The following is a 12,102-nucleotide window of genomic DNA, read 5'->3' on the forward strand; positions in this document are numbered from 1 at the left end:
ACCTGATTCACCCGTCCCATTTGGATAACGCCTGTGGTGGCTGACAGCTGAAAAAAGTCTCCACAAAGAATCTTGTCCTGAAGTCTCAACTGAGCACTTTCTGGAAACAGGTATTAAAGAAAAGTTTTTGCTGAAGAAGGATCTTTACCTTGCGTGTATTTGTTTAGTCTATGCTTATTAGACCTCAGATTTCCTTATGTTCCACGAAAATGATGAAGATGTGTTCCCTCGAATCATAAATGCACTTTTTGTTGCTATTTTAACATCTCTGAAATCAAGATGCGTTTACAATCTAAGACATGACGTAGTTTGACAGCAGTTTTTTCTTTCTGAGAATGCGAAATAATGGCTTGTCTTTAGATTCGTGGTTTCTTAGATTCTCTGGCATGTGACATCAAGTTTCAAGGGGGATTCCCATTGATAGAAGACGGAGAAAAACAGAGGTCTTACAACAGAGAGATCAAAACCTGCCACACTCCCTAGAGGCCAGAAGTGACTCTGAAAAAACCCACACCTGAGAACCACTCTTGTTTCCTCCCTTCACCAGCTCGCCCTACCCTGGCTTAACTGTTTGATTTCAGTAACTTGGTCACTGATGTATAGTACTAGATTGAGGACTTACCAAATAACATGAAGATATTTTTTTAATATTTATTTATTTTTGAGAGAAAGAGAGAGAGCGAGAGAGCACAAGCAGGGGAGGGGCAGAAAGAGAGAGAGAGAAAGAGAGAGACACAGAGACAGAATCTGAAGAAGGCTCCAGGCTCTGAGCTATCAGCACAGAGCTCACTGCGGGGCTCAGACTCATGAACCGTGAGATCATGACCTGATCTCAAGTCGGACGCTTAACCGACTGAGCCACCCGGGCACCCCTGTGAAGATATTTTTTTAATGTAAGGTTTCTAACAAGAATTATTCATTTCTACAGATCCTTTAAGAATTATTCAATAAGTTACAAGTTAGAAATTACATGGTGTGTGGAGGGGGTCAGATACCAGTTTTCTTGGAGATAAACCAAGATAAGATGCTTTTCTGTGTTGAGCAGGAATTACCTAAACTGTGGGAGTAGCTCCGACAGGTTTCCATTTGCTTACGGCAAAGCCTCTTCAGACCAAGACTTACTGGAAGCGGGGCTGTGCTTCTTTTCGTTTGATGTGTCATGGGTAGACCCAAGCGCCACACCATCTACACATGGCACTTAATAAGCACGGACTGTTCCGAGTTTCAGTGGATTTAATCTGGGCAGACAGGAAGAGCAGACATCAATCAGCACGTGTTTGGCTTGTTTTGAGAAAACAACGTTAATCTGACCTAGCATGGCCCACAGTGATGTGGTCCAACCTGCTCCCACTCGAGGCCCAGGTAGCTGGTATCCGACATCCCTCAGGGAAATCACGATAGAGATTGTATGGTTTCCCTTCAAGTAAAGGAAACTTAAACGGAGGAAGAATTAATGTAGGTAAAACACCAGACTGGCAGCCTGAACAGCTCTTTGCCACCTGGCCATTGTAACATCCTCAGAGTCCCTGCCAATGGCATGCTTTTTTTCCACCCCACGGAACAGAGTGCTGGAAACAGATACTAGGTAGTAGTTTGCCTCCAGTGCCCTGATATGTGACAGTTTCCTGCATGGGACTTTTATTCTTATTTGGCATTTGAACTTTTAAATGACTCCCTGATTAATGCTTCGATGCTGCACGTGATAATTGCCTTGGCAGACAAGGATGTCTTTGTTCTTGCCCACTCACCTTTTGTATGGAGTTTCCCACTCCTGTTCCCTTATTTATGACTTGTTGACGTTCATCTATATTTAGCGAGTGTTTTGCTAATATCCAAGGAGTCATCAAAGGTGCAGCTGCTCAATCTCTACAGGAAACTCCCGCTTTAAGGGGCTAGCTCTACTCTAGGAGGATCTGCTCCGGAACATTCCTCTGCAGGAAGATGAGAAATGCACTTCTTGATTTTTAAATTAGCTGGCTTGTGCTTCTATCTTTCCCCCCATTTTTGGAGCTCAGTGAACTCATATGTTATTCTTGGTTGGTTGTCAAACCAGCAAGGATGTTTTTCTGATCGTCTTTATGTGGAGTTATATTTGGCTGTTTTTTCCTCCCTTTTCAGAGACTCCTTTCTTCGCTGTGTGGACACGTGACCTTGTTTTTGTGTTTTCAGTGTCCCAAGCTAGGAAACTTGTGATAGTCCTTTCCTGTTCCTTCTTGAGTCACTGGTTTATGTCAAAAATGCTTGGCTCACTTCCTCCACGTCCTTAGGAAGGGGGTCCTCCAAAACAACCCCCACTGCTGCCTCTCTATCTCTGTGTGGTTGCCACAGCACAAGCCATGACAAGGCCCTTTCTTTCTCAACCCCATCCCAATCGGGTTAATTAACGGTATACTCAGAATACACTATTTTAAGGTGATCTCGCCACAAGGCAAAGCCACTACAGAGTTCTCAATTCCACAAGGAGCTGCCTCTTTGCAGTGCAGAGATGACTCCCCATAAGGCCTCATGGGTCTCTCCATCAACCCACTTCTATCCATCCTTAGAAACAGAAAATATTTATTTCCCCTTAGTCCAGGCTTCCAAACATTAGGAGGGGGGGATATCACCCTTTTCATACATATCTTGAATAAAATAAGAAGAGAATATCAGAATAGATTTCACAAGTGCTTTTGAAACTGACAAGAATCCAGCAGAGGAAAAAAACTAAACCCAGGAACCTGGAATGGATAGAGGAAGGGGGGCATTCGAGAATGTTCTGCTTTAACTGTTGCCCCTTCCATGCAGCATCCATCTGCTCTTGTGGCTGAATCAGGGGAGGGATGGGAACCAGCCTTCACAGGCAGCCTGCTGTGTGTGCTACTTTAACTGTCACCCATTTTGGGAGACAGTGTGATACAGGGGTTAAGAGCATAGGCTCAGGGGCCGGGTTTGAATCCTGCCTTTACCACTTCTCCGCCATGAACCCCTTAGCTGGTTATTTTAATCTCTCAGTGCCTCAGCTTCCTCATCTAAAATGGGGAGAGAGGGGGATCATAATAGTACCTCTCCCCATGAAGTTAGGAGCAAGTAGGTTGATATGAAACAGAGCCTGGCATAGAATAACTACTATACAAGCATTTGATGAACCTAAAGTTCACTGAAGCTGAATAAATAAATAAATAAATAAATGTGACCCTCAGTCCTCTGAGCTACATATTTGTAACCAACATCCCTGGTTGCTGGTTCAAGAGCCTCTCATCCTCTCGCTTCCTGCAGGCAGGGCTCTCCTCCACTTGATGGAGGCTGGAGATGCCATACGCCAGCCTTCCCAGCATCCCTTGCAGCTGAGACATGAACATAGAACCCAATCGTGGCCAGTGGAAACTGAGGACATTTTTGCTGGTGCCTTTTGGAAAGATTTTCCTGCCCTACCAAAAAAAAAAGTGGTTTGACAAGAAGCCCCCTCCCATGTTTCCTGTGTGTTGACATCCCTCTATACCCCATCTTCTTGTGACCACAAGGAAAAAGCCAAGAAAAGCCAATCTAGTTCCACTGAAGCAATTCCAGAACCACCTAGGCCCAGGCTCCTTGTCAAACACAGTGTTGAGATGATACATGTCCTTATTCAGTAAGTCATTTGTAGTCAGTTGTTTATAGCCAGATGCATCCCAAGTAACACAAGGAGATTTTAAATGAGGAAATGGAGGGTTAAGAAGGCTGACTAATTTTGCTAGCCAGGCAGATGGTAGGACTAGAATTCAAACCCCATCTAACTCTAGTTTGAGCTCTTACTGCTGCATCAGGAAGCCACCCCAACTGACAGTGCTCGGCGACTAGACAAAGCCAGGTAGGACCCAAAGCACCAAGGGACTGCTGTGTTCAGGACTGACTCTTCAGCAGAGCAAAAAATAACAAATGCCTTACAATGTATTGTTCCTCTCTTGTCTGCAAAGCACTCTCACGTCTCGAAATGTAGAAGTGGAAGGGAGCTCATAGACCATCCAGCCCAGATGACAAAACTGAGATGACCAAAGTCACACACCTGGTTAATGACAAAGCCAGATGAGAACTGAGGTCATGACCTCATTTTACAGGTGGAGAAACCTAGGCACAGAGTGGGTTATGTGTCTTGTCCAAGGTCACAGACTAGTAAAGCTGGCATATAAATTAGGCAGTCTGTCTCCCAAGTCCTCAATTGCTATAACATACGCCCTACAGTGACCAGCTTCTGTAACTTGGGCCTTGCTTATAGAGATGTGCTCTCATAATCTGAGGGAGGAGTGTAATAATGCTGTAATCAACATCACAGATGCCAAAAAGGTTAGCTCCAAAATTGTGAGCTCCCCAGCCTGGCTGGCTGAGAGAACAACTGGCCCATCAAGGCTCACATGCAGAGCTGGATTGCCCAAAGGCCACGCTAACTCATGCAGAGAGCACGGGTGAACCAGGGGCAACCAGAAAAGAAGGAAACTCAAGTTGGAAAACTTTAGTCTAAATTTTGTAATAAAAAAAAAAAAATCTGAGGGGCACCTCAGTGGCTCAGTTGGTTAAGCGACCAACTTTGGCTCAGGTCATGATCTTGCAGTTCATGAGTTTGAGCGCCACATCGGGCTCTCTGCTGTCAGCATGGAGCCCGCTTCGGATCCTCTGTCTCCTTCTCTCTGCCCTCCCCAGCTCGTGCTTGCTCTCTCCCTCTCTCAAAAATAAATAAACATCTTTTTTAAATCTAAAAAGATGTAGTTTTAGCATGTAGGTAAGCTTTGTGCTTTATAGCTGTGACCCCAGATACCATGAAGCAGAGAAGAGCCTTCCCTGAATTTCTGATTCGCATAGTCCATGAGCATAAGTTTTGGCGTGGTTGAGAACACTCTCAGGTCACAAGAATCAGTAGTTTTTCAGATTCCATCCCCTGCCCCTCCTCCTGCAATACTACAATGAAATTCAATTCTGACACTAACCACCCCAAGTTAGGGTCAAACTCCACAAGTTCAAGGGTATAGTCCCCAGCAAGACTGCCCTCACTTCAGATGCCAGTCACAACTTTGAGTGTTCCCAGACCACCTGCACTTCTGACCAATTAGCTACAAATCCAAGGGATCTCACAACCCCCCCTTAGGTTCAACAACTGGCTGGAATGACTCACAGAACTCTGGAAAGTGCCATACTTATGATTACAGTTTTATTATAAAAGACACAAATTAGAAACAGCCAAATGAAGAGACACATAGGGCAAGGCCTGAGTGGGTCCCAGACACATAGCTTTTATGCCCTTTCTCCATGGAATCAGGACACATTGCCCTCTCAGCACACTGATGTGTTCACCAATCAGAAAACTCCCTCAAGCTTTGGTAACCAGTGTTTACTGGGGGTTCGTTATATAGACCTGATTGATTAAATCATTGGCCACATGATTGAACTCAGTCTTCAGCCCCTATCTCCTCTCTGGACATCAAGTTCACATAAAGTCCCAACTCTCTCATCATATGGCTGGTCTTTCTGGTGACCAGTCCACATCTGAGTCATCTTGATAGCATAAATTCAGTTGTGGTCCAAGGGGCTCTTAAAAAACAAAGACACTCCTATCACTTGGGAATTTCCAAGGATATAGAATCTTCCTCCCAGAATCCAGGGACAAAGGCAGTCATATTCTTTATTATACAACACCCCACCCTTCACTTCCCCACATTCTGCTTTGTGATGTTTAGGCTGGGACTCTGCAAACCACATTTCTCCTTTGCCAGCCAGCTCTCTGTTAGACTTTGCCAAAGGCTTGCTAAAAGAAGACTGGAAGGCAGAAGGAGGGAAGAGGGATTTAGTCCTTTGTGTCTGCCTCCTGTTTTCCTCCTGTTTCTGTGAGCATGACCCCAGGCACACTTTCCACAGCTATAGTAGCCGTTAATTTCAGTACCTATAGTTGATTCCAGTTTTCAGTTTTTTAGCATTCCCAGAACCAGCCTTACCATGCCTTCTCAGAGACCACAGAACAAGCCAGACATCAAGGGTCCCCTCCCCTATTTCGAAGTCTGAGTCCAGGCCTCAGGGAACCCGTCCTTCCAGGTCAGAGACACCGGTACCAGCTAAGCAGCATCTCTTCCTCAGAGGTCTGTGTTCCAGGTGCATAAGACTTCCCTTCCAAGTTCAAAGACACTAGAACCAGCCACTGGTGCCCTCCAAAATCTTGAAAGGAGAAGAGAAAGAAAGAAAGAAAGAAAGAAAGAAAGAAAGAAAGAAAGAAAGAAAGAAAGAAAGAAAGAAAGAGAAAGGAAAGGAATATCTTAATTTTAGCTCCACACAGCCCATCTCCAAGCTTCTATGTTTTAATAATTCTGACCATTGCACTTTGTCTCCTCAGCCCTGGGAATGATACTTCAGTTCCCTTTTGCCTTTTTATTTCTTTGATATCCAGTTAACAGTTCTTTATATTTAAGTTCTTCTGTTCAAAATAATTAATGGGATTTTTATCTACTGACTGGTACACAGATTGTCAAAGATGATTCCTCTCCAGAAACGGATATTGTCTGTCATCTCAGAAGCTCACCTTGGCCCCCTTGGGTTTCCTATATCATCATAACATAGCTTTAGAGCTGCACTATCCAAGAGAACCTTCTTGGATGATTGAAATGCTGCATATCATCACTGTCCGTTATGGTAGCCAACAGCCACATGTGGCTTTAAGAACTTAAATGTGACTAGTCCAACTAAACAACTGAATTTCTAGTTTTATTTCATTTTAATAAAATTGACTTTAAGTTGACACATTTGGCTAGTGGCTACTATATCAGACACCACAGCTATATAACCTTGTTCCTATTTCCTACCAGAACTTATCCTTCTGTTTTTCTATATCACTTCATCCTATGAAGTATTTTTCATAGTGTATTCTAACTATTTTTGTGGTAGTCTCTCTTAACAATTGTAAATTCCTGGAGAGGCCATCTGATGGTCTTGGTGCCTGGATACATGGCAGAAGAAGACACTCAAAAATTGATTCATGAATTGAGTATAGTGTCCAACCACAGCACAGTGCACAGCCTAAAGCCCCGTGTCAGGGAGGAAAGGGATGGCCTTGGATTGCAGAATGAAACTGCTAAGACAGAGAACTTACCTCTTTGTGTTTTCACTTTCCTCATCTGTAAAGTAATTTCTATAGGGTAAGTTGAGCTTATTGGCTTAGAAAGCTGGTCTGAAAGCTAAAGATTTTTCTTGGCATTAACCTCAACATTCTATCTCCCAAAACTGGGTTTAAGGATACCTTATCCTCCTAACAATGCTCTTTAAGTCTATAGGTTAAGAAGAAGAAGAAAGAAACTTTCTCTAGCAGAAAACACATAGACAAAGTTTAGAAAAACCCACCTCTGCCCTTTGGTATTAAGGGAATGATGAGGGACTCCATTTCCTTCTATCATTATTATCCAATTGGTTATCCAACAAAGAATTATTGGACAAATCCACTATAATCCCAAACTACTTTGAGACTATAGAAATCAATCAAATCTCTCTGCTAATCTCTCACATGGCAGTTTGTACTTCTGTTTGTAGCATATACTATAATTAAGTATCCTAGGAGTGATATATTTGTTGTATGCTCACCTAACCAGCAGGTGGAAAGCTACATGAGGGTAGAAGCCATACCTGTCTTTTCACACCTTCATTCTCAACAGAACAGCAGCAATATACATAGCTTCAATGTGGTAATTACTAAATCATTTTTTAATAAATAAATAAACAGAAAAAGAATTTGATATATATATTGAAAATCAGTCGCCAATGCCTTAACCCGACAAAAATTGGTAATTTCATGTAACAAGTCTTCTTAAGAAAATTGTTGACCAAGAATTAGAAATTCTAAAGCCCCAAAATGAATGTGGCCAGATGAAACATGATAATGCCTAATACCTGGGTTTCCTTTTTCCCATAATTCTTTCATTGCCCCACAGTCCTCCACTCATTGAATTAGCAAACACCAAAGAAGTCAGTAGGGGATATAAACAGGTGTTTTAAATTTTATAAAGGAGACAAGAGTCTTGAAAACAGAGTCTTTTCATTGCAAGAGCAAGGCTTTTTGAAAAAGAAAAAGAGCTTTGATCTTCAAAAAGCTAACAGACTGAGGAACTCAGAGCATGCGGTTACCCCTAAACCAGAAAGGAGAAGAGAATGCCTGATGAGGTGACAATAATTTTCTGACTCAAAAAACAGATTGGTGTTGAACAGCAAGGAGAAGGAAGAGGGCCCAAGAAGAGTTTAGATGTTGGGGGATTTAGATGGCATGCCCCTTCCCTCCGGGCCAAGCCTAGAGGCTTAGGGAGAGGCACGCCAAGCAGAGGCGTAGGTAATCAGCAGTCTCATGGAGAATACCCTTGTTCCACCATAGCCTTGCAACAGCCAAGCAAAAATCTAATGAGACCTGTCTGTAGAGAGGATCCACCCTGCATCTTCCACAGTACTGGTGAGGCAGAAAAGGCAACTGAAGGTTCCTGTGCACACAGAAGAAAATTTATCGTGAAGCTAAAGAAATTTAAGCTTCAGTGCCCTCATTTGCACGCCCCCTTACAAAAGGCCCAGAAAGGATCCTAGCAGTATATTCATACAGTCCCATATTTTTTTTTAATTTTTTCAACAGTAAGAGAAACTTTACCATCAATTGGTTAAGACCACTGTCTTCTTCCATTCCAACTTCTCTGACACACTTCCTCCCGTCAGATGACGTTGGAGTAGCTGTTGGCATATTTGGGATGCAGCTAAGAGGAAGTTGAGTTGAGAATACACTTATATTTGAGTTTAGTCAGATATATTTATATGGTTCCCAGTCATTTATGTGTCTAATTGTTTTTGCTAGCCATCCAAGTATACAAATGGGTGCCAAAAAATTCTCCTAGCATCCACTGTGCCAATACCCGGAGTCATGGCACAAAGTTGCAGAGCCAGAAGTTACAATCTGATATGAACATATCCTACAGCAACGAGAACCAGAGCGACATGGATAGTGGAGGAAAAGGGTTTTAAATGTGTGGAGACAGATGCTAGCCCATGGAAACTTCTTCTAGTCATGAGAAGTGTGAAATTATAAGTGAAGCATTTAGCTTCCATTGATGCCGAGTCAAAATGGAAGTTCTTCTCAGCCAGGAAATATACTCAGCAGTATAGTCAACCCAATAAAATCATAAGTGCGTGTTCTATTTCTTAAAGGTAGCTCCCCAGATTAAATTAGGTCTCTGCAAAAGCTGGATTCTCCCCTGCTACACTCAAAAGGAGCCAGGAGGTGCTGGGAGATGTTAGTGGCCCTGTGGAAACACACAGTGAGCCACACTGAGAAACATACAGGCACACAAGAACACAGAGGGACCTGCATGACCGGAAATAATGCACCCTGAAGACTTTTCAGCAATAAATAAAGGAGGGACCAAATGCCTACTCCTGATGCCAGAACAATAACTAACCCCCTGGTACTCTGATCAATACTGAAGAAGAGGAGAAGACCTAGTTCTGAATTGAAGGAGTTTAAATACTCAGGTGCCCAATATTCTAAATTGACTAAGTTGACACGTAAGTAACTGATATTCAGGGCCCCAACATCAGTGGGAAAGCAGAACATCATATCTTAGCTCAATTTAGTTACAGAAGAAGGTTAATCTTCACACACGTGAGTTTTGTGACTGTAAAATTAAGACCCCGTACATAAACCCAAGTGAGATTCTGCCAAAGTGGCTGAGTCAACTCAACCTACCATGTTGCTGATGGCAATGGTAAACTTTGCCCGAGTCCTGGGCTCCCGGAAAATAGCAGTGATTGAGAAATCCCCTACCCTTTTGGGTTTCAGGGAAATAAATCTAATCGCAGCATACCTCCTTTCTCTTCCATATTCAAGATTAGACATATCTCTATCCTTTCTCATGATTCCCATAAGACTCATGGATGACTTCCTTGTTTACTTGTCTCCACAAAGTCCCCTGCTCCCTGCATTTTTTTTCCTGAGACATTCCTCATTAATGAAATACTCTCGGTTGAACAGCCTGAACAAAACCATCTCCTTCACTACTCTGTGCCTCAGGTCTCTGACACTGGCATGTTCTCACCAAATGGTAACCCAGAAGCTAGTTGTATTTGGAGTCACAAACCCAAGATTCTCAAGCATAGAGAAGTGGGGCCTATGGAGGATCAGCGCATACCTTCAGTGGAGAGGACTCTTTGGAAGTTAAAAAATAAAATAAAATTCCAGACTTCCAAATGATACTAGTTTTTTTAGTACCTAGAAACTGAGAAAATAATGACCAATTACCCTCAATTAAAAATGCTTTACAAAACATTTTATTTTATTAGTTCCTAGGGAGATAGACATACATTTGATAAATTCAAACATATATCCAGGTCAAAATCATTTTTTCTGTTCAGGATCCATGACTTCACACATTTTTTAAGTATCTCTAGGATCCTCAGAGATATGTGGGCCACAAGTTGGGAACAACTGACTCAGATATTTTCAGGTGAAAACGAAAACATGAGGACAGAGGGGTTGATTTGGTTGGGGTGGGCAGAATGTCAGAGGACCTGGCACCATCCTTTGGAAACCTGTTGGCCAGGCAACCTCGTGAAATACAGATATTGATCCCCCTTTGTTAGTCGACCCCCAACCCTGGAGCTGGGAAGACGCAAAACCAGTCACATCTTCCAGGCTCTCCTTATCTGGACCCACAGGGAGGCATTGCCCTCAATCCCCCTCAGGCCTTCTCTCTTGTCCTCTCCCCAACACACACGCATGCATGCACACGCACGCACACACACACGCACACACGCACACACGCACACCCCTCATCTCTGACTCCACACTCAGACCCCTGCTCCCTGGTAACCTTAATCCTTTTAGAGGAAGGCAAAGAAAACTCTCTTTTTGGACAAGATTAGTGACCCACCTGAGACAGAGAAAGAAAGAGAGCCAAGCCAGGGGCACATCAGGGCTGCCCTCTGCTTCCTTGGTTTCACCCCTTCCTTTCCAAGCTGGAGTCCAGCCCCAGCTTTGAAAATGCCAACAGAAAAGGAATATCTGAATTTTTGAGAACACAGACAACATATTTGTAGATATTTCCAAATGATCTTAAGGCATGCCTGGTGAGCCCCTTTACAAATGCTAGGAGGGGAATCGTATATTGGTCATATTTGTATACAATAGCAAATGTCCTTTGAAAAACCACACTGACAAACCCACACAGATTTTATAGTCTCCTATAGAAATTTAATGAATATTGAATTTAATATCCTATCAAAGTATTAAAAACTAGCTTCTATGCTGTTTGAAATACATGACCAATCCTCGTGCAATGTTGGTGGCACACAACATTCCAACATGGAACTGTTCATTAACTTTTTGTCTAACACCATTCCATTCCCATCTAGGATTTTATTCTAGATCCAAGGAGTTAAGACATTGTATAATTTCCAAAAACTCTACAAACATACATTATTCTTTTTTTTTTTTTAGTGTTTAATGTTTATTTATTTCAGAGAGAGAGTCAGAGTGTGAGCAGATGAGGGGCAGAGAGAGAAGGAGACACAGAATCCGAAGCAGGCTCCAGGCTCAGAGCCCCAAGCGGGGGCTCGAACCCACTAACCATGAGATCATGACCTGAGCCGAAGTCCAGCCTCAATGGACTAAGCCACCCAGGCACTCCCGAACATACATTATTCTTAACCCTCAAAATGCATTTCTCATAGGGCAGGTAGGATTTTTAGACTTTGGATTTTGAAGCAACTCTGACAATTTTATATCGCGATGTCTGAATTTAATTTCCTTCCGCAAGATCAAAGTGTACATTATTGTGATCAGTGTGGAAAGAACCAAATGCAGTGAGATGAAAACATCCTATGTGCGTATTGGTGATTTATGTTCGATACAGAAATGAATTGTGGTTTTATGGATGGGAATTATTTTCCCTTCTGTTTAATATGTAGGCCATGTCTCCTCTGGCTTCATAGCCGGTTATCTTTCTCCTCCTACTTCACACTTTCCAGAAGCCTTCTGGTTTCACAGCGGACACATTGTAAATCTTCCCCTTCTAAGTGTCCCACATATGTTTCATTAAAAGTGTTTGTTTCTTTGATCAGCTTGACGTTTCTAATGTGAAAAAAATA

The sequence above is a fragment of the Panthera onca genome, chromosome D3 (genome assembly GCF_046562875.1).
Source record: "Panthera onca isolate mPanOnc1 chromosome D3, mPanOnc1 haplotype 2, whole genome shotgun sequence".
Taxonomy (NCBI): Eukaryota; Metazoa; Chordata; class Mammalia; order Carnivora; family Felidae; genus Panthera; species Panthera onca.